General features: G+C 44.6%; 1 protein-coding gene across 6 annotated transcripts in view; it reads right to left on the reverse strand.

The window, feature by feature from the left end:
• Nucleotides 1-13344, reverse strand: part of LOC121597924 (ankyrin repeat domain-containing protein 29) — a 240097-nt gene that overhangs the window by 152259 nt on the left and 74494 nt on the right. The window lies entirely within an intron of this gene.

Consider the following 13344-nt stretch of genomic DNA (forward strand, 5'->3'; position numbering starts at 1 on the left):
ATATTGTTATGCCATAGGTTCTATATGCCATACACGGCAGCAAACAGATACGTAGGACATAAAGCAGAAAAAATTCCCCTATTTAATGACGACGGATGATACTTTGATTTGGGTAAATTTCGATTTTGCATATACAGCGATGCCACCTGATCGCACACGCATCACTGCCACATCATGCTCGGGCAGTCTAGAACAGCGATTCGAAAATCGACCTCCAAAAAAAAAAAAAAAAAACAATCCACCCCAACTCGTCCCTCCTCATTACGGGCTGTGGCAACGTGCATGCATGCATGCATGCGAGCCTTCTTCCCAACCATCGCACCCGGAACCCGGGGTGCACCACATCATTTTCGAACGAGCGGCGCAACTTCACCAGCGAAGCATAAATCATCGCCGAAAATCAGTCCTTTAGGCTCGGCACACCGGGTCGGCAAAAACCAGGCCAGCACGCCGCCAGGGCGCCGAAAGCATCAGGGAAGGCGCCATATCATTATCAACTGACACTGCCACCGCCACCCTTTGTATGCCAATAGTTTGCTGCTGCTGCTGCTGCTCACCTGTCGCACTTTCGGCAGACGAAATATGCGTGACGATTCATCGTGGCCCGAAATTAAATAGGACATGTTGTGGCGAAGGGGGGGCGCGATGCCACTGCTATGTGTGTGTGTTTTTTGTACCGCTTTCCTGTGCGCATTTTCTGCATTTCGGGCAAAGGAGAAAAGCCGTTTTGTATGCATCATTGTCAGTCGCCGGTGCCGAGAGTTCATCACAACCACACACACACACTCACACTCCCGGGGATGAGCGATTGCATTGCAGTTGTTTCAATCTGAACCAGAGCTCGATATTGAAATCATTTGCACCAGACCAGCAGAATCCCCCCTTTCTCTCCGTGTTCTCTCCCTTTATCATACTTAATTCCACACGAATGAGTTGATTTAGGATTTATCCACTTTTTGGTGCAGTTACCAAAAAATAAAAACAATACGAACGACACCGCGTTGCTGATGCGAGTGATGCGTTTCTCTGAACTGATCATCAAAATCGGGACCATCGGGCCCGATTTTCGGTCGAGTTCATCAGTGTGTAATCAGTGAGTAATGTGATACACAAACAGAGATACACATGAAACAGATACACACACACACACAACTTCACTGTTTTTTTTTTAGTAAAACCAACGTTTGGCTGTTCCAATTAAGAGCATTCTAGAAAATTTACAATCCAAGCTGGAAGAATGTGCATAAAACCCAAACTCCCATCGCTCATTAAGCTTTGCCATCCAGCGAAAGAAGGCACCTGGCAGCTGCATTAAAGGGTAGCTTAAAGTTTGTGTGTTTTTACAAAAAAAAAACATACTCACAGAGAGTCCTCATCATCGCTCGTTCGTTATCACCTTCGGTAGCAAAAATGCATTTTTTAACGTCCGCAGCAAAAAAAAACCCATATCCTGTTTAGATTTTTTAAGCAGCACCCAAGTGTGCACTCTGGGCTTAGTTTCACAGCATCACATGAATGGATGGGTTTTAGTTTATTTTTCAAGTTATCCTTCCCAAAAACAATCCGTAGTGCAGCAGCAGCACGCCATCAAGGCGCGACTTTGGCACATAAAAATGTTAACAAAAAAAAACAAACGCCAAACGCTTCCACTTCATTAGCGGCCGGGATGTGCCATCGCTACAGTCATAAAATGCCACTTCATCGAAGGTGTTTGGCGAAGCTAAGACACAAAGTCAAACTGATGCCACAAATTGGCAACCCGTTGCTACGAGTTTACTGCTAAAGGTTGGACGACGTGAGCACAGCAGCAGGTCATGTATACAATGTTAAGTTTTTATGTACCCAGCACGTCACATCACAACAACACATCAAAATGCAGAGCGTCAAAGTGCAGACGAGAGTTTAAGTACAGTTTCTTACGATGGAGTAAAACGTATAAAAAAATCCAATTTCATTCCAATTGTTCCCACGAAAGCATTTTTGTTGTACGAAATGCATAGATTTAGAGGCATTTAAATTGTAGTACGCCTTGCGTTAGGCAACAATGGAAGCAGAACCAACATTTAGTAAGGCTAGTATAGTGGAAATATTGGTGTTGCGATGGTTTCGCTAACACTGGCTGTCCAGTGTAAAATCTAAATAAATAGCGTAAACGATAGGTAAAAGAAAGAATAGCGGAAAAGGGAGAGAGGAGAAATTTAACGAAAGATAGGATGATAAAAGGTAGCAGGATAAGCGATGGAGCCTTTTCCTGATTATCCGCGAGAGAAAATAGAAGTTTTTTTACTTCATCCTAACATTATACGCCAATTTACGCGTTATAATAAAGACTGTAAAAATATCTGATTCCGATCGCGTTTTGATATGTTGCTCAACAACGCAACAGTTGATCTCTCAAATCTTTAAATTAAACATCCTACATTTTTTTCTCAGAATTTCTAAGCATTTTCAAGATTTGACTACATTTGGAAAATCCATACAGTTTTTTATTACAATTTGCTTGAATTTAGGCGCATTTTGGGTTGCAGTATGCAGTTCCTTAGCCAACATGGGAAACAAAACCTTCATTTGATGATCTAATATCCAGTAGATTGCAAAGCATATGTTGATCTCCTGGGGTTTTCTAAGATATCAGATTTCCTACTCAGAATTTCAAAATCACATTTCCAAATCAATCTAATATGTCATCTATTCATTTCTATTTTAGATTTCCAGAAAAAAAAACTTCGCTATTGGACACATTTCATACACGATGTGGTCAATAACTACGATGAACGTTGCCTGAATGCATACATATGTTACAACAAAACACTATGTATTCGAATGTGGTTTCCTGTTAAAAGTCTACACTCCCCACAAACAACGCAAATAAAAAATGTTCCCTCTACTGGCACCTCAACGTCCATTCCCGTACTAAACTCTATCATCATTCGTTCCATTACACTAATTAAACAACAAGTTTTGATCGAATCGATAACTTCTCTCACTCATACCTATCATTCATGCACATCCAGCTCTGGCCAAAATGCAGCACCTGGTTATCAAAGTTCCTGTGCTCAAAATGATGACTATCGCAAAGCAGTAGTACATTCTCTGCTCTTGCACACATGTACTTCGGATCTATCGATAAGAAAACCAATAACTACAAGCTTTCACCCAGGCTCGTACAGTAAAGAGCCCAGGTACAGTACCTGGCATTGGTCTTCGGGATAGGCCGATTACTACCATTGAAAATGCAAAGCTTGCAACTTACCGGCAAGCATCAGTCAATTTAGTAACAGATTACCTCTGCCAGATACTGCTGCTTGGTCGACCCTTCTCACCGGACAGTCCCCAACCTGCCTTCACCCGAAGTGCATTCACGGTAATGTCCCGAAACGTTACTGCATATATTCAGCAGGATATGCATATCTGGACAACACGGGATACACAAAACGGTCTGTATATAGGGTGAGCGGAGTCTACCTACCTCCAAACCACTACAGAGCAGATTAAACAAAAGCCTAGTACGCAGTATGCTTCAGCAACGGAAAAGTTAAATACATATGCCCACACACACACAGTCCTGCGTAAAAGGTCTGTCACTCAAAATGCGAACAAATGCCGTTTGATGTTGGCTAATCAAAAGGCCCGAACCGTCCCCTGCTATGCGTCACCTTATCATCACTGCACAATCTCGGACCATGGAGCCAACACACACACACACACATTGGCCCGTAATTGTGCACCAAATGCACATTTTGTCGTGTTCCAGAGTTACGACAAAATGTACCACACACACACACACACATCACGTATCCACCTTCTCCGTTTCCTCGCGTGCACCAATCCTGGGGAATGGATTAAACACAACCGAGTTACGAAACGTATGATTGATTCATGCGAATTCGATCTAATAGTTGCGAAATTGAGTTTACACTCGATTATGCACACGACATAACACATTATTCGCCATTAGCCGCCATCGAGGGTTGGTCCGATTAGCCGTTGCGCCCGGAGGGCGTTGGAGGTGGAAACTTTGTTAGTCGTTTGTCCGCTCCAGAGCCTGATGTATCCATTTGAGTGAGTAATCGAAACGACCGATCGGGACGCAACGGGAAAGATGATAACGAGCTTTTAATGCGAAGCATAGTTAACATGTTTGTAAACACGCGCGAGCAGCGCAGCGCTGCATTGTTCCATGGATCGATTAACATGGGCCAACTAAACAAGCTTACTGTAAGGATTTTGTAAAATATGGAGCTTCATTAAGCAACGCTGCACATGGTGGATTGCATACATAGCAGCGATTTTGCCAAGCAGCGTATGCAATCTGCATCACTTTGTCTTACTTATTGCATCTCCAGCAAGCTTGTTGGGAAGTTTCGAAAGGATGTTGCTATCTACTTTGCAGCAAATTCAAAACTCAAAATATCAAACCAACAGCTCTTTTGAAACCATTCGAATTCCCCGTGCTTGAGTGCTATCTCCATCCCGAGCTCCTATGCAGTGACATTTTGAAACGTAATTGAAATGATTCTTCCTACTTTTACCTTTGTCTTTTCCCTTTTTACTCCCAATATAGAGTCGTTCGTACTTTCTTTTCAATAAACCCATTCGAATCCAACCCACACACACAAGCTGGTAATTCGGTCTTCAGCCCTAAAAAGATTGCCTACATTCAGGGGTTTCTTCCAATCGTATCCAATTCCCTAGACCAGCTCTCGTACGAACCATAGCCCTGCCAATTCCCCGTGATTGCGTAGCACGGTTGCCAGGTGGATCCGATGGCATAAGCCCCCACACCGTCCCCAAATAGCTGCCCGAAACTGACCGAAATGACCAGGAGATTGCCACCACTAACGCGCTCTCTCCACCAGAACGTTCGTTACATTAGCTGCAGCAGCGCCAACCCCTGGTCCCCAATGGTGGTGCTAATATGCCAGGGACTCCGCACTGGAATTCCACACAGCTTGTGTGAAAATGAGGGGAAAAGTGACACATAAACCGACAGCTATCAACGAACCGATCGAAGAAGAACACCCCAACATCACAATGGTGGTAGTGGGTGGGTGGTGAAGAAGAAACTTCCATAGAAGTCTTCCATAGAAGTGTGTTCACGGTGTGACTGAAGGAATTGCATAAGACCAGAGGAATAAACCACAAAAATGTGACCTCACAGCCCGTGCATGATCTACCCCTTTTTTCTCGCTCAAACTCGCAGCCCGTTGTATCTCACTCTAACCCACGCAGGGCTACAGTGCTTGAGCGTATGAAACATTAGACCTACGGCTGCGGGAGAAGGTAAGGCTACTCTGGTTGACATGGGTTTTTTGTTCAGCCTGTTTGTCTCTGTATCGCTCCAGGTATCTAGAGCCTTCCCTTCGCAGCAGCAGCAAGATTCTATCAGAGTATTGAGTTTGTACGCTGTGTGGTGGTGTCGTGACCGGGCTTTTTTGTTGCCACATCTCCTAAAGGTGTCATTCGATGTGGCACACTCGCTCTCACACTCCAACATACCAAACAATTTGTTCCGAGGCGTTCAATCTAACAAATAGAGCTACAGCAAACAAACCCCGGCTGCTGCTGCTATTGCTGCACGTTCCAACATTCAGTCAGAAACCCCGCGCCAACTCCAAAATTCCATCCGACGTTCCCGAAAATTGCATCTTACGAAATTATGACATTGCATTTTAGCTACACCCCCAAGACTTCAGGTTCTGGTACCGTTGCCGCTCTCGGAAGCTGGCATTCGTAACACATTCGTGACACTGGTCATTGACGCTGGCGCTCTGGCATAGATTTTGGACACGCTGGCCGTCACCTGACAGCACCGGCACAGGTTGCACAATCAACGAGCCATGGGTTTCGAGGTTCGCTTCACCGTAAGCGACAGCTTTCGGAGGTTATTTTCAATTCCAGAACCAACAGAACCAGAAACGCTTTGCGCGAGAATCTATGACATCACGTAGCGAAACAACACACAGTTATTGTTGTGGCAGTGTGTATGTCTAAGACCACGTACTCCAGGGCCCGGTAGCCGTCCTTCTTCAACGGCCAATGTTCTCCCCCCGTGCGGTGCTCTTAACGCTTACAGCTGTGTTTCGTATACGGTGGATGTCGGTTTTAGATTTCGACGTTTTGACACCAGCGGCCTAAGAATAGCCCACGACCACAACACAACTCCCGCAAGGCTCTAGCCGGTGGGCCTTAAAATCATGACAACCGTAACCTTTCTCCTGCCATCGAAAATAGGATCAACCTTGGCAGTATCGCCTAATAATCCTCCAGTAGCTTCCTGCTGCAACACCCGTGAACCGCGTACAAAACCGACAAACCCCCTGGGTCCTGTTTGACTGCTTTTCTTGCCCGCTTGTCAACCGTCACATGCTACTGGTGTTGGTGTGTATGTCTATACATGTCATCTCCGGTTTGTTTTCCGAGTTAATTCTATCTCACCCTCCCAACTACGACTGCTGAACCTGGGTAGTGGATACCGTGGGGAGAATTTAAAACTACGAAGAATCGTTTTACGATCAACGAGACAAATTCTCCGTAATCTCCGTTTTGGTAGATCTTAGCGAAAGGACGGGTTTTTGGAGCATATCTGAGGTATAGGCTGAGGTTAATAATCATTTCTGGGGTTCCTCCTGCCCTACTTTCCCGTAAAATGTGTCGTAAATCTCTTAACGACCCAGCCCCCAAACTGTTACGTGCAAAAGCTTCATTTCCCCAGACATGCTCCAAGCTCGTCCCCAATGCATCGGCATCAAATTTCTTGCTACTTGAGCAGCAGCAGCAGCAGAATCATTTAATTCCCAACCAGTTGAAATCGAACACCGAGTGTAGCCGGAGGTCAAAACCCGGTAGCCACACCAAATTTGTGGTCCCTTCTCAGCTGGACTTGGCGAAGGTGCGTGAAATAAACGCCAACCGACGTGCAGGCAAGGGAGCAGCAGCCGATGGATGCAGTGGCGATTTCGCTTGGCTTCTGGTGTTCGAGTGGCGATGTGGTTTAACGTGATCGAAAATGTGAGGATCGGTTGTAAAATATGAAGAGCTTCTATCCTACACACGGAGGCCACTACCGCAATCACCACACCACACACTACGCTGACCCAAAGCAGATCGTGTTTGGAGTTGCTCTTGGGTCTTCAAAATGCCTTTTGTGCATCGATAGAAAGCCCAACCAGTCGTCCCGGCTTGTCACGTTTTATGCCCTTTGACCATCACCATCCCTCTTCTCGGTGTGCTTCTTCCTTCTTCTACCTTGCGCAAAAGATCATTCGGTCCATTCTTCATCGAAATGAAACATAATAACAAGCTTAACGCATCCCGCCATGTCCACTCCGTGGGCAAGAACACCGCCAAGAGAGACCCCAAGAGTGGATACAACATCAACAACAACAACAAAAAAAACCTCCGCATAACAACACATGAACGATCGTTTTATCTTCCTGCTGCATGCAGCATCCTCCGCCCAAAACCCTTTTTGCATCGGCTTCGCATCCAATCATCGTCTCATTGCTTCGCGTGCAGCATCGCAAAGGTAGCATCACAATTCGCACGTTTCGCTTTTCAGACCCTTTTTGTGCCCTCCTGTGACTGTGTGGTGCAAAGCCCAAACACAACGGAAACACTCACAAGGGGTTTAAGCGTTTCGGACAAGCCTTGTCACCTCACTCGAAGCTTTTTTCCCTCTTTCTTTTCCCTTTTCCCGGTCATCTTCGGTCTTGCTGGGCCTCTGCCATGGCATCAAAACGCACTTTCGTTTCACTTCGGGTTCGCCTTGCCGGGACGCCGGAATTTATGTATATTAAATAAAATATGTTCGCAACACGTTCACCGGAGCCGGACAGTGCGCGTGGTGTAGATGCACAAACACACCGGTTAAAACAAGGCACCGGTCGTCGAGCCGAGAAGGTACCAAAAGCCAGCCGAAGATGGACAGTGCTCGTTGCGGCTGCTCAAGGGTGTCGGAACGATTGGCACCGAAGCAGTTAAGAAATGGTTACCCTTTCCACCGAGTCTCTACAACCTCTTTAACCACAGCCACCCACCCCACCGGAGAAGTTGGTAGGAGCGCCAGCAAGCTCCAAATGCCGCAAAAGTCTTCGCCGTACCTCATGTGGAACGGCGACGACGACGACCGGAGTTTTTTTTTTTTTCGTAAGAACCGCAAATAATGAGATTAAGTGGTTATTACCTGATGATTACATTCTCTAAATAAGAAGAAGAACGTGCTCTCGCATCCGATGCTATCACTGTGTTCAAACCATCAAACCGCCAGGCAACAAGTGCGTCCGGCGGAGTGTCGTCGTGCGCGAGATGATGCCGCCAAATGGCGCTGAGCGCTGAACCAAAAGCGAAAGCGGGGGGCAACCACCATTTAAGCAATCGATCGAAAAAGGTGTTCCGAAGTTGCGGTTTTTGCGTTCGCTCGGAATGGGTTAAAGGCAAACGACAAGGGGGGTGCAGGGAGCGCAAGGCGAGCGCGCGCGCGCTCACACACGAAAGAGCGTGTGTTTGAGATGTGTGAAAAGTTTGATTGATTTTTAAATTGGAAAATCTGCACCGAAACCGACCGAACCGTCGGCAAGAAGGAAGCGAAAAGGAGAGAAGGAGGAAGAGCATGGACTAACCACTGGCGGAGGGAAGTTTTAAGAGAATCACACACAACCGCACACACACCACGCAGAACCTGGTATGCACAGAGCGTAAAAGGAAGCGTAAATGGTTTTGGGAGGGGGACAGGCTAGTGATGATAAGTGGCGTAAGATTTAAATTGGAAAACAAAATCGTTCCATACTTAGCACAACCACTGAAGATGGAGTGGTGAGAGGGAGAAGGAGGATGGGTTCGATTTGGGGAATGAGCGATCTTGGGATCAGGCGGTACAAGACGGGATCGGTAGCGATGATCTTGAGCATTAACTTAAATGAAGTTTGCACCACACGATGGGAGGTTTCGTTTTTAGCTTATGGTGATTGTTTTCCGCCTGCTAACCTTTTTTACGGCTGGAAGTTTTTTTTGAGTGTGAACAATGGGGAAAATGGAAGAGTTACCATTCGGATAAAGGACGAACATCATGATTTCGATCAGTTTTTTAACCCTGCTTTATATTATTGAATGGACACTGGAGAGCAAGAGAAATCCCTCTAGGTGGCCTATTAAATCTAACGTTTTGCTGCACAGATTGCATAACTTGCAGGGGTTGTCGTCAGTGCTGCAAAATGTCACCATCAATATCACAAAAAATACTGAGTGAATCAAAAACCTTGTCAGCGTCACGTACTCAATTGCGATTATCACAGGTGAAATTCTCAAGTGGTTGTAACGAGTGATATGATTGGTGACAATTTGGGAATAAACTTTTAGTCAATCACTGTTATGAAATTTTCTGGACCAGGAGCAGCACTGTAAAATATCACTGTTTCAGTCACCAACGCTCATGACTGAAACGAACCTCAAATCAGCTCACGTACACAAGTGCGATGATCAGACGCAAGATGAACATAGTCGTTGTGACGTGTGACCAGATTGGTGACATTGCAGCAACCACCTCTTGGTCGGTCACTTTGACGTGACTTTGTTTGTCTGTGATCAATTTCGAAATGTCAGGGGTTCTATCACGAGCACTCGTGATTGAAATGAAATTCATTTCGGTTCACGTACACATGTGCGATGATCAGAGGTAAGACGCACATGGTCGTTGTGACGTCTGATCTGATTGGTGATATTTTGGTAAACAACTCCTGGTCAATCAGTTTGTCGTGATTTTTTGGTATCTTATTATCGCGATAGACTTAGAATATACGTGGCGCGGGCGAGTGGTGTTTTATTAACCATGTGCATATGATTACAAGCAGTAGTCGGTTCTGCTAGCTGGTTAAATGATCCCGCATCCTACATATATTGCCAGACTCATTTTGCTGATCCAAACGTTTATGTATGAACTCTCGTAAGCAGTGCACATGCAAAGATTACCACTTCATAATGTATTTATTAATTACTCTAGAAAAACACTTAGACCCACAAACAGCCGGCACTGGAATTTCAGGCGATTTGGAAGAAGGGAAGGAAGAGTCAGTACGACTTTTAGCGGACATTACCTAAGTTTCTTGTCAAGATGACCAATTTTACGCTGTTCGATGGTAACGGGAATCCTATGTTAATGATGATCTCCGGGGGCGGATACACGGGCTGTTGTTGGTGGCAGTGGATAGACGCTAGGTGTCAGCATACCGTGCCCGTTAGAAAATCCGTACCCGTGCGCGGTGTCAATTGCGCCAAAGGTGGATTATGAAAGGTGCAGGAATTTGGTGGCTTTGTCTAGAGTTAGTGCTTTCGGATTTGAAAATAATAAAACCAGGATGTAAAACAAAAACTATCTACCTTTTCATCCATCTACAAAACATCTTTTTATATTTGCACTATGGAGAAACTAACAAATTACACGCCTCGTATGCTAAGAATATCATCGATTCGATTAAAATTATTACACTAACAGCACAGTGAATGAGGAGGTGCCGCTGAAGTGAGTTCACATCCGAGGAGCTCTGCTTGATCGTTTTCTAACCGAATTCGAACGCCGACGCAACTACTGGAAAACTGCCTACTTTATCTTTTTGAGTCGACCGGATTCTTAGGCCGGTTCCTTGGCCAGACGCTTTACTTCGTTTTGCCAAAATTCTCGATCGTACCGACCATGACCAAAAGGCAATCTCCGTCAGTTGGTCGAGTTTGCCGTTCATGAGCATGGTGTAAACCTTGATAATGTTCTCTTTGTTCACCAGCTTGCCGGCATAGCCCGTGAACACTTCTGTGACCTGAAACGCCTGTAATTCGAAACGCTGGAAACGGCGCATCATGCGCACAGCACATCATATTATGCGCGCATTACAACACAGCGCTTAAAGTACGCGACTGTGCGGAAAAAATGGAGACCAAACCTCAAGTGCTCAAAGAGCGGACAGGGCTCAAAAACTCAAAGCGCATAGCATGTTAAGAGCACAAAAAGCGCACCGTTCTCGTAGACCAAACTGTGCGAAAAGTGCTAGCACAATGCACTATGTGCAACACTACGAACAGCTCATTCATTGTCAGGATGGGAATTATTTCCTGGAGCGTCCTGTAGTTCTACAGGATCCGCTGCACGCCACGGTAAATGTTATAATGCTCAGCGTCGGTGATGTTTTGGGTTCATTATACGCGATATCGAATCCAGTGGATTCACAGCCAAGTAGATGCTTATCTCGGCGATGGCATGCAACAGCATGGTGACATCAAAGCGAGCAAATGTGGTAGTCAAAACTGGATCGGTCAGAGAATCAGCCGGCACGTCAAATGGCCTGCACCGTCGTAATCGTGGCAATGCACTCCTGTATACATCCAGCGTTGGTTAGTAACCGACAGCGAGCGGGTATCCTTTGAAACCGGCAACACTCGGAGAAACAGCTACATCACACGGTAGAAGCTGTTGAAACGCAATCTAACTAAGCTGGAAAAACTTCACGCGAGCTTATTACATTATAAACCGTTCCTAAAAATAGCAAATAATAATGTTTATCAATCAACCGAGTGAAAGAAAGAAGCAAAACTTACCATGAATTAAGTATGAGTGCTAAGTATGACACCAGCATCCAACGCTGGTGCATGGTTCCAAAATATGAAGCCGTTACTTCGATCCCATGCTACGTGTGCTTCGACTTGCTGATATGTTAAATGGTATGAAACACGAACCGTTTGCAATTTTATCTCCTAGCTTCGAATAACAAACCAAACCGTTTTCCGCTTGCTATGCCTCTTGAAATGTAAATATTAAACACACATCAACAACAATCGTTCTCCAAGCCCAAGGTGTATGGAGACCAGGCTGCTCATAGCCTGTTTTTTAATTTCCAAATTTGTACGACACATCTTAATATTAGTGACTTAATAGAATGGCATATTATGATTGAAACCCGTAACCGTTTAAATAGACTTAAAGCGACAACGTTTTTTGCGACAATTTCGCTCACGTTTTTGGTGAATTGCATTGATAAATTTGACACCGAGTAGATCAAAGTAGCTCAGTTTACCCAGTCAACCTGCTTGTTTTTTGTTTAAAAAAAAACATAAAAAAACAAGTTGAATTGTGCTCAATTTTATTTTTCTTTTAGTTTGGCATTAATCTGGCTGGAACAAACTGGATAATTTGATTCTATTTGGTGCAGCAGAATTATTGCGCTAGGCAAGTAGCTCTGTTTGCAAAATTGGGCTACTTTCTGTCACGCGCGACGCTGCCGCCCTATGTCTTTTTGAACGGTAACGGAAAGACATCACTATGGAATAGTTTGGATTATTTCGTCAAAATTTATTATTGTTCAATAGCATTTTATCTACACAATTTGATACATTATATATGCCTGTGATTGTATTAACTGTTGGTTTTTACAATAACGAAATAATATGATCCAGTTTATACAAAAGTTGAAATTTATAAAAAATATAAATTTGACATTAATTAAATCGAAATTTTGACGAGTAGATTTTAATTCTGTCCCATCGTTGAAACGGTAGCATCCTTTTGATGTAGTCGAACACTTCGCTGTTATCATTCAAGTGGATTGGAAGTCCGTTATTGCGTGCCAAATTTTACTCTAAATTAAAAAAAAAAAAAACAAAAACAAAATGGAAGCCTCGGGAAGTGGTAGTGGACAGCCGAAGCGGAAAACGTATGCGAAGCGGAAAACGTATGCGTCTACTGCTTGGAAGTTATTGAAGAAGGTTGAAGATCGACTTGTGTGCAACATCGATCCACAAAATGGCTGCCAGTATGAGCAGGCGCGTTATGAAGGAGGCAACTTCATACGCCATTTCCGGCTATGCCACGAAGAGCTGGCTCGGCTTCATGGGTTTTTCGACAAAGAAAACGAGCCCCCCAAGCGCAAAAAAGTGGTCGCTAAAAGATATGTTGCGATCGACCACGAAACTATGTTTCATGCTAGCGTTGATCTAGTCACAGTCAACAACCTCCCCTATAGTTGTTTCGAATGGCCTGCTTTCCGGAAGGTTTGGGGTGCGTGTTGTGATGCACTAGGCATAGTTATAAATCGCGAGAACATTAAAACACACGTCCGAGCGGTTGTGTCACGTGTAGTGGATAGTCTCGCCAACGAAATGCGCGAGAAACTTATATGTTTGAAAGTGGATTCCGCTGTACGTTATAACAGGCATGTACTAGGAGTGAATGCCCAATACGAGCTGGACGGTATAATGGTGTGTCGTACCTTGGGTAAGTAAGTCGATTTACAAAAAATGTGCATATATATATACATATATATATATATATATATATATATATATATATATATATATATATAT

This window comes from Anopheles merus, chromosome 3R (genome assembly GCF_017562075.2).
Source record: "Anopheles merus strain MAF chromosome 3R, AmerM5.1, whole genome shotgun sequence".
NCBI lineage: Eukaryota > Metazoa > Arthropoda > Insecta > Diptera > Culicidae > Anopheles > Anopheles merus.